This window comes from Struthio camelus, chromosome 2 (assembly GCF_040807025.1).
Source record: "Struthio camelus isolate bStrCam1 chromosome 2, bStrCam1.hap1, whole genome shotgun sequence".
NCBI classification, from domain to species: Eukaryota; Metazoa; Chordata; class Aves; order Struthioniformes; family Struthionidae; genus Struthio; species Struthio camelus.
This window is the reverse complement of record NC_090943.1, coordinates 161,502,748-161,519,407: the sequence shown is the minus strand read 5'-3', so window position 1 is coordinate 161,519,407 and position 16,660 is coordinate 161,502,748.

The window sequence follows — 16,660 nt, the reverse complement described above, 5'->3', positions numbered from 1 at the left end:
CCTTACCAGCAATTTACTCCTTCCCCTTGCTCCCCAGCTGGCTATGCCCTCAGCTGTGCAGGGATAATTCCTGGCAGGTTGCATTTAAAGCTTTCCAGAATTAAAAATTAAAAAAGATTTATTCTGAACTGAGCTGTTTGGTTATCTGGCTTCCAGCACAGCTCCCAAAGCATGTGAACGAGCTCAGCTGAGGAGACAGGAATCTCCAGAGCGGCTATCCAGAGTGGCTCAGAGAAAATGGGTGCTGTTTGTGGGAGAATGGCCTGAAAGCCATTGAGATTCAGTCCTTTTGCAAACAGTTGTGCCGCTCGGAGACATAACTGCATTGACCTATTCACCGCTGCTCTTCTGCTAAGGGCTACAAAGCTGTGGCTGCAGCTCTGCCAGCAGAACGGACTGTGCAAGTATTGCCACGCTGCCCCAGCCAAACCCTACTGGGGCTCACCTGCTGATGCAGACAGGCAGGAGCTGAGTGAGGACAACTCCACCTGGAGGAGGATAACGGTAGTTTGCCCCATCCCTTCTAGTTAAGTCGTTGGGCCATAGCTCTGGGGGTGGGTGTTGATAAGTATCTGGGAGCTGGGAACCAGTATTTCAACTGGTATAGCCAGCTCTGAAGGGGGACAGCTCCCTACTGCTGGGGGTTTTCCTGGTCCCAACGCAATATGCCCATTGCTTGGAGTACAGGTTAAGACATAGGAGCTACCCTTCTCCTTATAGTTCATATCGGTGTTGGCAGAAGGAGCTGAATGGAGCGAGCTTATATATTATTTAATCTCATTTTAAGAAAAAGAAAATGAATTGAGCCTTAGAAGTCCAATTTCAACACGCCAAGACAGGAAATTCTGTCACAGTTTCCCTGACAAGTCTGTCATAAGGCCCATATATACTTTTCTATTAACACTCAATTATGGCATATATAGCTATTTCAGACATCTGTTCTTAAAGTGTTGTGTTAAGGGTGCTACAGAAGCTAACCACAGAACAGAAAGAGGAAAATTGGGAGCCAAAAAAAAAAAAAAAAGAAAGAAAGAAAGAAAAAAAGAAGCTGAACAATAGCATTTCCAAAGAACAGGAGCCAATATTTTCAGAGTTAAGGACAAAGAGCTTTAGCGAATAATGCTTCCAACATCTCTCAGAAGAAAAAAGACCCAGTACCCATATTATTCCATTGTAGGTAAGATCTCTTAATTTTTATTGCAGGAGGATATACATTGGGGTGAATTTGATACATACTTAATTCTTCCATTGAAGTTTACTGTGAAGTCTGCTAAGACGTATATTCCTAGCATTGTTCCTAGCCAGGTGCGTCACACAGTGAGTGTGCAGTAATCCCATCTGGCTTTGTATGCTTTCCCAAAAAATGAAGACAAACCAGCTTAGAAGGATTATGCATTATGTCTGGAGACAAGTTAGGACATGCTGCTGTGTTTATGAGGTAACCAAAAGCCTTAAAACAATGTTAGTGCCTAAGAGTCTTTTAGACTGTAAGTTAAATACCCCTTGGGTGTACTGGGAACCCACCTACACGAAGAGCATGGGTGCAAGCAACTAAAGAATATAAGAATGGCCACCACTGTCACTAACTGAAGATGTAGCTCCCTCATCCAACTGTTCTTTGGCACTATGCAGTAGGAGACACTTAAAAATAGCATAAGATCAGAGCAAATCCTTCTTCTCGGGCACACTTGTTTAATCTCAGACAACAGCCTGATAATTTCTCTGGTTGTGCTTTAGCTCTTGTGTTCTAAGAAATTATGAGCAGCCATGCTCATCTCACTATCTCTGCTACTTTCCCAATGTTATAAAATATACATATAACCCTTCAGATTTTTCTTTTTCACACTGAAGGGCTCTGGAATATTTTCATGACAATATTTGTAACTTTTCTCTTCCCCTACAGTTCTCCTCTGAGTTTTAATCTACTGATTTTTAGGTAGGTGCAGGCAGTCACAGATATGGGTGTATAATGGACTTACACAATCCCTAACAGTCTCCTTGTCCTTATATATGGATATTCTACTATGGGCTCTAAATTAGCTATTGCCATCAAGGAGAAGATGTTGAAGTCATTTGTATAGTTCTTGATGGCAATAGCTAATTTAGAGCCCATGACAGCGTACAATTGGTTTTTCCACATGCTTTTTTTTATATCTACCAGCACTGAATTGCATCTGTTTTTTATAGCTCAGCCAGTATCTTGGGATCTTCTGAATTCCTTGCACTCAGCTTTAGTTTCAACTATTAGTGATAATTTTATGTCATTGACAAACATTATAATTTTATTTATTATTGCCCTCCTAAACAAAGAGCAACCACATGATCCATTACAGCCTCTCATCTGCCTCTTTTCTGAGGCAGAAAAGTGTATTTAGGGGTAACATTCAGTTGAATCACTCCTGCAAGATTTCTGAGTACGTTTTGTTGCTTGAAGTTTCTATCTCAGTATCTTGCTCCAGTAACGCTGATTGAAAAGTAGAAAGTATGTCTTGGTATCCTCCAGCAGTTCACTTGCCATGCGTTCATTCTTATTTGCTGTAAGCAAGATAGTAATGTTTGCTTCCCCCTTGAACTGCAGGTTGCCTTGCCTTCCTCATCTAATACTTTCTGCCATGGTTTCGATCCTCACTGATTTCATGATGGATGGATTAGAAAGACCCTGGAAATGTCATTCGGGCTGGAAATCTTCCATAAGCTTTACCAGTATTGCATCAAGTTCCGTGTCATGACTATATTCAGTAAGAAAACGACTTGTGAATCACATGATTGCATTCAAAGTGAGCTAGGACAGATATCAGCTGTTTCTCTAGCCATCACTTCATTTTCTTTTCCTAGGCCTGAAATGCCTTCTTTTGAGGGCCCTTAATTCTTGATAAATTCTCTTCGCTAGCACCTGAGTACCAACAGTTAGCATGAAAGGCTAACTTAAGAGTGGAGTAAGTATTGCAAAAGTATCCACAAATATCATTCCCTATATAAAACAGGGACTTCATTGATCCCTCTTGTTACAGAAAAAGGAGGTGCTTTCAAATTCGTAGATAAAGAAAAAACGGGGCAACTACTGCTAAAGGGAGAGATGAGATCCTAACAACAGGCTGAAATCCATGCCATTCAAAGTACAGCACACCCCTGGAGGGCGCAGTACTTTGCTAACTCCTTATGATCGAAATTGCAGTATTCATTTCATGAACATTTGGGAGCTGAAACTAGCAGCCTCTAACCTATGTCTTTTCCAAGCAGAATATCCAGCCTAAAAACGGAATGGTGCTGTTCTGGGCAGGGGCCACATGTTTAAATGTGCTGCAAAGAACCTAGTGTCTTAATTACAGAAAAATAATAACTATTATAGGCATCGTTTGGGGAAAAAAAAAAAAACAGTTCTCTTTTATTCTATACAGTCTCTTAGGCAGTCCTCAATCGCTTGTTGTCTGAGTGCTCTCCAGTAGCTATTAAGCCATGTGGCAAACCTCTGCTGTATGTAGTTGTCTCTTTCACTCCTCTCCAGCAGTGGAGTGTGAATGGAGATGTTTGGTCTCAGCACAGTATTGTTTATAGATACTGAAAAAAACAAAATCTCTCTCTCTCAATATCGGTTCCTATTACTGGATGTTGTCTGGAGAAGGCTGCTCAAAGGTGTCAGCTTTGTGCTTGGAACAAAAGATAGAGAGGTTAGTGATTTCCCTGTCTTCCTGTGCAAATGGAATGGGATCCTGAGGCCCAATCCTGTAGCCCCATAGGAGGCTTTGCCTCCTTCCTACAAGGATGTACATTGAGACCCAGGTTTCTTTGCTTCTTCCCATTGCATCAAGAGGAGAGCTGGGAACGGATCTCCCCAAGACGCTGCCCTCAACGAGAAAACTGGTGTAGGAAACTTTCACCATCCTGGAAGAAAATAAAACATTTACAAATTTTGTCTAAACTGATATGTTCTGGCTATTCTTCTGAGAACAGCAGAGGAAGCATCTAAAGCACCAGCGATAAAACAATTGCAAAAGCTACAACTGGCGAATAAGGAATGATTATGGCACTATTCATTGCAATGTAGCCAGCCTCTGTGAAGTTTTCCAAGTGAAGGGGAAAGAGGCCAGGGGGAGTACCAGCAGGGAATAATAAAGAGCTGTGCTGGGGGATAATTAAATCTGAACCACAAAAGTCATGAGATACTTTATCAGCTTTCACGGTGAATCCTAACGCACCTATCAATTCACTGTCATTGTCCTCAAATTAGGAATAAACCATCTGAAATCAAAACCCTGTGGTGCAGAGGAAGCTGAATTTGAATCTCTTCTTTAATTTTTGTTCATCTCTATTAATTTGCCACTTGTTAATAACAAGTGAAGAACAATCCATCTAAACAGAGTTCCAGCTACTGGTTCCCATAAAGCGTGAGTGAAGAAGATTAAATTATCATTATGAACCTACAGGGGGAAAGTTATGCATGGAAAGTAGGAGATGCAGGAAGGAGAAGTTTATTAGAACTGTGACAGGAAGTAATTTTAATTTACACCTTCTCCATTTGATGAAGCTTTGAACGATCCTAGATGCAATTTCCTCTTTGAAACTAGGCAAATGAACTTGAAGAAATATACCATCATCAACATTAACATCACCACCACCATCAAAATAACAAAGCAGCATATTTAAATACCCATAACTACTCCAGGGTTTTTTTTTGTTTTTTTTTTTTTTTTGAACGGCAAACGGTTATCAGTCTACAAGGAATGCATCTTACTTTGGCCAAGTAAATGCACGTCTTCTGAAGACAGACCTAGAGTTTTATATCTTAATGTTTCAAGGCCAGATGCAGCTCCTTGACTGTAGGGACAGGAGATTAATGTGTTTCTTTGGGCTACACATACAATAAAGTGCCTCCTCAAACAGGAAACAACCTTTGCTCCACACTTTTAGTAGCCCGAGAAGCAATTTTCCACTGCAAATAATCTGTGTTTGGTCAGTTCATTGATCAGATATCGTATTTCTTGAAATTCAGAGAGAATGAAATTTACAGCTCTGTTTCTAAGAGCTGCCACAAGATCCATGCATCACTGGCACTTAACTTTGTAAAAAAGACCATCTTTGTTCTACGCGTACCTGGTAAAATTTGTCCCTGTCAACTTGCCATTCTCTTCCTCCCATTAGGTACTCATTTCTGCTCACTGATTTACAGTGTAGCACTTTGGGTAAAATGCCAAATCACCAGCTGAAATAAGTAAGATTTACTCTATGGAAGTCAATAAAAATGTGCAATTTTACCTCAGCTGGGGGATATGGCACAGTGATGGGCTGGATGACAGGTGAATTTTCCAGCTACTGAACAGTTTGCTTAAACAATTACATATATCTTCTTTTCATTCCAATATGTATCTTATTACTTGGAGCACAACAACATCTCACTGTCCCCTGGGATACTGTTAACATATATATATATCTAAGGCATTGCAGTCCTTATTGTTAAAGAGCGCCTTTCTGGGATTTGATAACAGCAGAATGGAACCTGCAAGTAAAAATTTATTAATTTACATGCAGCTTTCAAATTGTATTAGCCATTCCCATCCCTTTCCATCAAGACTCCGATTTGCCTCCGACTCCGTAAGCACAGCTCAGCACGTAGAATTCTGCCCCACAACGTAGTCCTCGGTTAGGAAAATTCTGTGAAAAAATCTTTGCTGTTTGTGCTTTAAACTCCCTGCAGGCAACCAGTAGAATACCAGGAGTGTTCAAGTCACTGTGATTTGATCAAGTTTCCTTTCTCATTAAAGGAGGCAAACTTTACTCGGTCAAGCCTGTCCAAGTTTTCTGGCAACATAGAGCTAGCAGGGAACTGGCTGTACGTCCATTTTCCCTCCTCATTCCTTGTGTCCTACTCCTGGGTACTCTGTACTGCTACAGGCATCAAGGCTGAAAAGAACTGTCTCACATGAGAAATAGCAAGTTGTTAAATTGGGCTTTAGCCAATTGCAGTTCTTACCCAAGATTTAGTTGGGTTTTCTAGTTGTGGTATGCATGGAATATATCCTCAGATATCATCCGTACAGAAAATATTGTGGCTTTACTTTAAACATATGAAGTAACAGAAGAGCCATAGTGTTATTAGACCTAAACTGTGGTAGGCTGATTTACAGATATTGTAGAGATTACAGAGAGGATTTATCAAAGGAACTAGCAAGGTCAGATGCTTCCATTTTAGGGAGTCCAAAAGGAAGAAGATGCTGTCCACCTGTGCTGGGCCAGTGCTGTGCCCAGGCTAATGAGCCCTCCAAATATCCAGCCTCTTACACTGGGTATAGGGTTGGGCTGAGGCACCAGCCTCAAACAAACATCTAGCTGGGTTGCATGGACTTAGCGACTTGAGACTCTGTGAGCCTCAGCCTGCTGGTGGATGTGCTCTGAGAAAGAGGCAGCCCAACTACTATCTCAAACCGAGCCAGAGGAAGCAGTAGTTCTTTTTTTTTTTGCGCCTAACAGCACAGTAGCAGGAGTCACAGGTTGGGGACTTGAAAACATAAAAATTCCTTAATTAAGAAGCTAGAATATGGTAGAACCGGGGAGAGGGAAATGGAAAAAGTTCTCTCAGTCCTTTCTGTTGAAGTTGGGCATGGAGCATTTAACTACTCCTGGGGCCAGTGAAATAAAAAGACAAAAAAAAAAAGTAAGAAAAATATATCATCTAGTAGTCTGAATGTTCACTGGGAAGTAGAGCAAACTTGCTTCACAATAACAGCTTGACTATGTCATGCACAGTGGAAAAGCATCACAAGAAGAAAATGGCAAAAGGCCCATTGCAGAACAACCTCTGGGCAGCTGAGGTAGTCAGGTATTCCCAAGGCAGTAGAAGATACATGCTGATACCTCTTTAGACAAAGCAGGGATTTAAATTTGGGAATCCCACATGCTCCCTGAGCACCCTAACACTCCATCCTTGAATGAAAGGCCCCCTTGCAGTACCCTGGCCAAAACACTCGCTTCTGTGAAACCCATTCTTGCAGACCTACATCTCCTCTCCTGAAGGGTGGCTGTGCCCTAAAAGTGTCTGTACCACAGCTAGTCTGTATTTTCAAATTATATTAGCAGGTGTAATGAAAGATAATACTTCTCATTACAAACTTGGTTTCTGTTGTGTCTTTAAACTGCCACAGCTCTGGCAACACTGCTTCTCTTCATTTTCCCCAGGTAAATGCACCACTACACATCAGTAGGCTGCAAGAGGCCAAAAAGATAAGTATGTCTCCTAGGTTGAAAAGCAAAGAAGAAAACGAGGTCTCCCAGAAGTACACTGAACCCTAACTTCCAAATCATCTTCTCATGGTGGTTAGTGACAATGAGAATATATGGTAATTCTCTAGCCTCGCCTCCCTCCTAACAGGGTGGGCCCATGTTCCACTAAACTTTTGGGACTCTGAGTTGACGGTTCAGTTTCTCTATGTCAAATATTGAGTAATATTGTTAAAGGAAGAAAACTGTCAGTTTCCTGACAACAGAGGCTCTTCTTGGTGACAGTCCCTGTAACGTGACTCATTTAATCCCTAGTCAAATCTGCTGTTGATTTAAAGGAGCTGTGGGGCAGCATAAACAACACAAAGTTCACTGGTTCTTCACTTCTATAAAAGAGACAGGGATAAATTGCAGCAGAGCATGTGAAATACCAGCTTGCACCTCTGTCAAAGAAGCTGAATGACTGAAATATCACATATCTCAGGAAAAGAGGAGAAGAGATAACTAGGAATTCGTGCTTTCAAGGAAAAAACATAATAAACATTTTACTGGGTCCTTTCTTATGCAGCAATGTGAAATGTGATTATTTTTGTAAGGGGTCTGGTTGTGGAACTCCCCTGGTCAGGACCATTGCTCTAATGTACTTTATCCAGGTTTTGCTGTGCTGCTCCAGACTGGACCAGCACAAGCCAACATGCCTAAGTGATAGACTTTTAGAGGTCGTGTTATTAGAAGTAGAAGAATCTTGAAAGACCCCCCAAATATTTCCTTTTCTACTAAGCTGATAGTGACACCAGTAATCATATTGCACCCAGACATATTGGTAACAAAAGGAGGCATATTTATAAGTGAACGGGGAAATACCACCTAAACCACCAAACTGGAGGTCAGTGTCCCTAACTCCAGGTCCACTGACTGGCAGCAACGTATTGGCTGTGGCCTGCCCTGATTAGGAAGTTATGTTGAAGTTATCTTTGGGGATTTTTGCTCATATACATATTCCTGATTTCCAAGCGTTATAGCTAGCTAACAATGTCTAGAGACTTTTCTTGAACACTCCCCACTGCTCTTCAAGTAAAGAAGTAGAAAGCAAATGTCTTCCCTCTTTATGCCACAATTTCCTGAGCTGTAAAGGAAAGCTAATACTTAAATAATTATTCTGTGATATGGAATATCATGGAATAGATATGGATATCATGGAATGGATAAGGGCAATGTGGATATCTGGTACCAGACCAGTGCACTAATGGATCAGCCAGAACCATGGATTTGATATAAATTAGGCATTACCATTCAATCAGACCATCTGTGGGCAGGCACACAATATTGAATCCGGCCTGGTACAGACAGGTACAGACAGGGCTGAGAATGGTGCAGAGACAGAACTTGATGTGACCTAATATCTTCTGATAGAAAGTTAACCCAATAGCATTCCTCTGCACAAATTTGAACCGACAGCTTGAATTCATACTGTATGGGCACTTTGTTCTATGTGCCCACAAAATTTTTCATCCGTCAGTGAGAGTCTGACAAAGAGACATACTCCGTCGCCACATTACAGACTGAGTGATACCAAGAGGATTTTGGTGCAAAGTGAAAGAGGTTCCATTAAACCTTTGCAGCATGGCAGAACTAAATATAGTGTCTCATATGATGGGATGTAAGAAACAGCAGAAGGGTGATCGCAAGTTGCAGAAGGGTAACTGTTCTTTGAATACTGACAATGCTTTCAGAAGCAAGCATGGGACTATGCATTTAGTCTTTTGCCATTTGTTTTTTCTACTCATTTGCCTCTATTTTCCTAATATTCACCTAATACTTCACCAGTTACTGAATCTGAAGTGTTAAAATATGGGAGTCAGGAAGGGTTGTCCTTACAGTAGTTTTGGCCTAAGCACATGAAAGTATTACCAGAAATGTCACAAGATGATGGCTTTCTCAGTCCTGGTTTGCTGACTTTCGAAGTTCAGATGGATCAGATCATTTATCTTCATTCAATTGCTGAAATTTGTTTCTGGCCATATTGTTATGCTGAAAGATTTTAATGGCTGCCATGGAGGGTGCTGACCCAAAGACAAACACAGACCGCAGTGGAATTGATGGGTTTGCCATGCACATCCTTCAGGCTCAAGCAATTAAACCCTTTTACAAAGTAAAAGAGCCACAGACAAAGAATCTGCTCCCTGATACATTTAAATACAGGCATGGACGACCTGAGAGCTAACCACAGCAATTTCCCTGACTGCAAGTCCATGGGTCAGGATACCGATTTGCAGGATGTGTGCAGAGGAGGAGGAAAGGCAGAGTAACATAACTAGACAGAGAAAAGAGACTGTCTTTTATGCCAAGGATTCCCTGGAAAGATAGGCCTGAGGATTTGTGAGCAAGGAGATTTCACGCTGTTGTTTATTTCTACTGGGTTTTTTGCAAACAAGATTACGCTGAGAATTTATCTCACTTCTTGAATCAAATCATTTTCCTAATAAAAACAAGGCTGAAAGACTTGAACATTGACCAGTGACTCAGGCTGCATTTTACTCTGGCATAACAATTCCTGTCTTTTGCTTTATGAGAAAATAGGATTTTCACCTCTGCAAATTCCCATGTGTCTTAGATCATCTATAAATGTAACAAACTGCGTTTCTGTATGATGAAACCCACGTCTAAAGAAATATCTGTGATTTAATAAAAAAAGGAGATAAATTATGAACTGGATATGATGCACCGCTTGTGTTTGCCTAGACGATCAAATAAAATTTACGAAAAATTCAAAATATCTCAAATATATTCAAAGATCAGGCTAAGTTATAGCAATAGCAGTCTGCCTCTGGCCATTCATCACACAACTACTACCATGACTACTGCTGCCTAAGTCTTATTCCTACATAAATAGACATTTACCCTAGGGAAAAGAGGGCTAAGGATGTACAGTAAACCTCTTATTGTGACTATTTTCCTGCATGCTTTTAAGAACCCTAGGGAAGGTTATTCCCTGTGGAATTCAGCTAATTCCAGGCAGACAGGCTCTTATAAATACACATGAAAAAATTCCTTATGTTCTGGCAGCATTATTACTGTGTGACCCTGGGCGCATTAGTCAAGGACTGCTCACAAGTGTCAAACAAGAATGGAAATGTTTGCAGGACTATACTCTGCATTTCCAGAGAGACAGATAAACCGTCATCTTTTACTCTGAATCACACTGTTTTTACCACAGCGTCTTTAACAAATGCTGCTTCTGTGTGCAGAATTATGAAGATAAACATTTGCACAGTGCAAACAAAGAGAAATAAAGGGATTTAACCCAAATGTGCATAAGAAAAGATTCTATCCAAGACAGAACACAACACAGCTTGCAGACACATTAGAGAAATTCATTTGTCATTCACATTTCCTTCCCATCACAGCAGCAGTAGTTCAGTACATTTTTATTCACTCATGGCTGACGCTCCAGAGTCGTCGTTCTCAGGAATCCTTCTCAGAATTACCTTCTCAGGAAGGGTTGACTTCTATTTCCTTCACACAAACATCTTTACAGCTTATCTCCAGCCTTACTGAGAGAACTTCTTTTCAGAGATTGCCTTACAAGATCTTGAACAAAAGAGGCATTTTCCACTTTTCCTCATATTCTGTGACAGGTATACATGGAACCTTGCTCCAGGACACTACTACTGTACAGCAAGTATTAGTCCTTGCTACCTGGTCCTTTCTGCTCTGTACTCGCTGTACAATTTCTCACCTCTTTCAGGACTTTAGGCTTGGAGATCTCTGGGTTTGTTTTGGTTTTTTCTTTTTAAGGACATACACAGAAGTACACAGTTTTTAAAGAAGTACACAGTCATGTCATAACTGCCTCACACAATTACACTGAATGAAATTACCATTTAGGCAAAGGACTGGTATCTGTACTAAAACAACCATTGGCTAGTCTCAGACTCGAGCAAGCTAGGCTTTTCTGCTCTCTTCCTGGCTCTTTTTGCCATTCAAAAACAAAGACTGGTTGTGCTTCCCTTCTTGAGCGGCAGGGGATTATTTCCTTCAGCATGTGAAAAGCACTAGCACATACAGCCCTGGTGTGAAAGGAATTTATACATTAATCCATGCCCATCACACACTGGTTATGTCCATTCTAGTCTCCGACTCCATTAGCTGGAGAAGAGGCCACTAACGGCATCCCTGGCACCAGTGAGGACAGCGACTGAGCCCCAAGCCACCCAGTGTGACTCCCCCCAAGCCCTGAGCACTATCTCACCGCTCCTTGCGTGGCTGGAGCAGGCAGAAGCCATCCCCACAGGTGAGGTGCATGAGCCCCACTGCAAAATTAGGACATTTCTGCAGCTCCTTGTATTGCGATAACAATAGGCACCATGACGAGCATCCAGCATACGAGGAGACCAGACTGAATCAAAGCCTTGAGGTCTGGACTCAGTTTGTGAGGGTGGACAGAAGGCTTGAAGCTGCAAGTGCTTCCAAGGGAGGTAAATACTGGGGGGGGGGCCTGGAAAGAGAGAGTTGAAATGGGCAGAAGCGGGCAGATACTGAAGCATACAGGAACCCAAAGCAGATCCAAGAAAACAAAGGTAGTGAACCAGCAGGGTATGTAAAGACTGCAGACAGATGGTTTATGGAAAAGAGAAAACCTTGGATTTGCAAAAAAAATTGTTAATATGGTTTGGATGGCCAGGAGCAGAATGGGGGTGGTTCAAACCCAGATAACATGGTCTTCAGAATAAACTAAGACAAAGTGAGTACGGGGTATGGGATATTGGAGAGATGCTCAAGTGGACTGAAGTGCACTAGGCAAAGAAAATGGCGAGAGAAGAAGAGTCAGAGGAAGAAGGATATGGAGAAACAGAGGTGGGAGGTGTCAGGATCTCCGAAGATGTACTAAACAGGTTGTGAAATCCAGTCCACTTCAGAGCCTCACATGGAACAACGGTAAAATGTGCCTTTCTCCGCCGCTGCCAGCAATATCAGTGCAGTCTACTGCCGTAACGTCCACCTTGTCCTTTCCATAAAGAGTGATAAGCTACTACCAGACATCGCTGGGTCATTAATTTTGTTTTTCTCTCAGTGAGTGCTTATTTTGAAACAGAGTTACAGAAGGACTGAGCAGTTGCTCTTATGAGCAAGTCAAGGGACTATGCTTAGACTACTCACAGTCCCATAGAACATTTCATACTATTTAATGAAAATCAGAAGTTTTATTTGAAATGTTCTTGCACCTGCAAAATGGTGGTAGATCCGTCCTCACATTGCAGGTATTTCATGGAAATTAATGATCTGAGTAAATAATGTTTGTGCAGTGTTTAGATATTACATTGATGTAGAGGTGAATTCATAACTCTGCCCTCAGATCAAGGTCTGACTCACATTCGGCAAGGCCTGCAGAGCAGAAAAATGTGTCTTTAAGCAGCTGTCACAAAGTCAGTGGGAATCTATTGTCTTATGCAGAGGCTCACAATGTACTGATCAGCTGGAATTTGGTCCTTTGTCAGTTTTCTTAGCTCTGACTTAATTTTAAACAGAAAGATTATGAAAAAGGCTACCCATCAAGTGAGGGGGATCAAATAAAATATTGGTGAACTGATCATTAACAGAGCAGAGTCTGTCCTATGAAGCTGGAATTCTGTGGAAAAAGTCTAAAATACTGTAGTAAAGATTTTATTATTTGCACAAGGGGCATGAATTAAGGTTTCCAAAATAGTATTAAAATCTGGCAGTTCCTAACTCTTGGATGCTGGCCCTCAAGCTTATGCTTTGGGGGCTTATTTTGTTTTGTTTATCAAATGCAGATTTTGGTGGTAATATATATGTGATCAATTTTCATGAAATAATCCTCTCTGACGCCATCATTTCAGGAAACTCAAGTTTTCTGATTAAAAAGTTCCTTGTAAGCACATCTCTCCCAAATGTGACATCTGCAAGAGCCATTATTTCTAGACTCAAAACCATCAAAGATGCTAGACAGCTGCCCAAGATGCAGCACATTAGCCTACCAATACTAATGATGCCAAAAGAAAGGAAATTAGAGACACATGCATTTCTACCAGCATTGTTAAATACGCTTGTCCCATGCACTGACTCTCATAGCAGACTCAGTCAGAAGCTGCTTCTTGTAAGTAATATCCGCATTTCATCATTTACAAAATGAACCATTTTGTTTCTGAAAAGCTGACATGCTTTGCTTCAACATTTTCAGATTTATACTTTGTGAGATTTTTCATTTAGGTAATCTAAAGCAAATGGCACAGAGGAAAACAAGAGGCTTAAATAGCCTGAAAATGAGAACAAATATTTCCTTTGGGGCAAATAAAACATTTCAGCCCAAAAGAATGTCAAAATTGCTAAAGTTGTCTGATCTGATTTTTCCCTTCCTTTTCATTTTGACTGTAGTGTTGCCTAACTGCCTGCAAACTTTTGTGTAGAGGCCAAAGCACTTCTGTGAGAGCTAATTCAGGCTCACACATGATTTTACTCTTAGTTCCCTTTTTTTTGTCATGAAATTGAATAGTCTGAGTGCGACAGTGCATTGAACTCTAGTTCGAGTGTCATTCATGCTAGCAGCTTCTCAGGTTGCAGCCAGGATGTGGCTATGACATTACATATGAAGACTATGCCAACATCATATCCACATCCTTTATAGCTCTCCCTTTTTTTATCCCTCCTCTCTTGCTTCGGTTTGCAGAGAGATGCTCCTAAAACTCATCACCAGAGAACTGATTAGTGTTTTTATGTCCTGAAGCATCCTGGGATGTCCCTGCATTCCTAGCAGGAGATGGATAGCCTTGCTTTGCTCCTCACCCCTGGGGAAGATTAACATGGGGGCCTCTGCTGCTGCAAGACATACCCAAAAAGCAGGTGTTTGTCCTTATATCTAGACTACTGTCACCTGGTCATACGCACTGTTTGTGCTGTGTTGCTTATCTGGCTGCTGCTGTGTGCATTCAGGGTGTGAAGCGCTTCATGTTCTTCCCAACTGAAGGCATAACCTGAAAACACAATATTCAGTGGGATTTGCACTGACCAGCCTCACCCTGCTAACCCGCCCCGTGCTTTATGCTCCCTGACGAGAAAAGGGTTTTGAAAGAGAAGCAAAACGCTCATTAGTCAGATCAGCAGTGCAACAGAAAAGCACATCGCAGACATGCTTCTAACATGCAAATTCAGCTGTGCCTTTCCTGAAACAAAGCGCTATGCTGCATATAAATGGGGAGGATGAATGAACCTCACACAGAGGATTCAGATTAGCCCCTTGCTTAAGGCACTAGTGGAAGGTAGTCAGATAGGGAGGTGTCAAGGCCAAAATAAGGACCTACAGAGGATAAAACGGATTGTGTATTTTACACAGTACCTTTTGTGTCCAACAAACAAAAGATGAAAGCCTGCTTCAGCAGACAGCTGGGGAGCTGAGCTTTTTCATGCAAGTGTTAGCCACTTGACTCAACTTTGCAGCAGCAGCAGTCCTGAGTAAGCTAAACACAGAAGATATTCATTGTATGGAGCGAAAAGCAATGGTAAAGCACTACCAGGTAAACTCCACTGATACATCTAATGATCTCACACTTAAAGGATCTGAAGGAAATCTGCTGTTCTTGTGTGGCTATGCCTCAACGTATAGAGCTCCTTGGATCTGATGCTGAATTCAGATTGTAATTACCAAGTCTGGAAGGAATTACACAAACTGGAGACAAATCAACAAAACAGTATCCCATTGGCTCCACACGAAATCAAAAAGGATTTATTGTCATTCCCTCACACCCCGTATGGTTTGATTATGATGCTGTGAGTGACATTGCACACAATTCACCAACTGACTTCTACTAATCTCCTTTTTCAGTTGCCGTAGCACAATTTATCTACCACGATCATTGCTGATGAAGGCAGGAGCAGATATCTCCCTGCCGGACAGGACACCTCGGTGAATTCCTTCCATTCTGAATTCCAAGATCTTTGATGTGTAACCTTCTTAAATACACATCAGGTTTACTTTAACAACTTTGACAATTTCACAGTTCCTTTAGAGGAAGGAATGCTGAAGTTGGACTAGGATTTAAATGGGTAGAACTGGACTCCAAAAGGAGAGAATCATGAGAAAGATTAGACCTCCAGCAATTTGTCTTTAACATAAGCTCCAAAAGGTGTATTAGCTTTTAGCGGTGAAGATACCTGGGAGATCAGCCAAGAAGGCAGCCATCCCACTGGTGGAGGGACAATTTCAAAAGATTACCACAATTGTCCTCGCAGAAGAGATGAGCAGTTTTCTGCATACACACAAAAAGGGAACAGATGTTTGCTGCACATACCATTGTGCTAACTCAACCCGCCTCACTTTCTTAGGAGCTGATGGCTGAAGCAACAGTCCTTAAAAAAGTAGTGTTCTTTGTCCAAAAAAACAAAATCTAAGCCCGAACCCCAAATCAGGAGATGAGTTCAGGTGCTCCTCCTTCTCTCTAAGAAAACAACACAAAGAGCTGCTTTCTGCATAAAGCTATCTCTTTGTAGTGTAATCACCATAACCATACAGAGCTTATTCCTAATTTTTCCCGTAGCAGGAACTGTGAAAAATCTTTGTCAAAAAACTTTATGAAAAACAATGGCATCAAGAGCTAATAAAGAAATGTAGAACATTTTTCTATTTTACATGATTCTATTATAATAACACTCTTCTTGCTTTCCTTCCTGTTTTACACTGTTCTTTATTGTCTACCCGATAGATTAGATTGGCATTCAGGAACTGTTTTCCTGAGTACTTAAATTACAAAGAAACTCCTGTGCAGTCAGCCTTGTTACACGTGGAGCTTTTGTGTCTCTCATGGATGGTGGGTGCACATGAGAAATGAAATAGCACTTCTCACCTCAGGAAAACAATCTAAAGTGCTTTTCTTAATTAATACTATAGAACAGCTTATAAGAGATACTGCTAATATCTTTCTTACTTTGGAAGTCGCACTCTGCTTCCCACTTGATTTAATTGACCATCAAAAGATCAGTTCTTCCAACTAAAATAGATACTATCTATTTGAAAACACAGGCTGCTATACTTTTAAAGAACTTGATTGTAAAACGGTCATCAAAGAACTAACTAGGGTATCCTAGTATATTTTGTGAATAACCCATATTTCTCTTGTTTCCAGTCCATTTACTATGAGTGCTTCCCCCTGATTTGGTCTGTGAGGGTAGAGAGCCCTGAATCCTCCCTTAACAAAAGAAACCTAAAAAGTTAGCTACCCACCTCTATTTGGATTAATTGAATATGGTGGATCTTAATCCCTCAAGTATCCAAAAACCACAGCCTAGTTTTCTGAGATAAGTACTTTCAGCTTGGATTTGTGAGTACGCAAATCTGCTCCAAGTGTGTATTCGAGGTCCTCTTCTGTGTTATCATTTGACAACAGCTGTGAATGTGTAACAGTTCCCACACAAGCAGCTTCTCCTGAAATTGAGG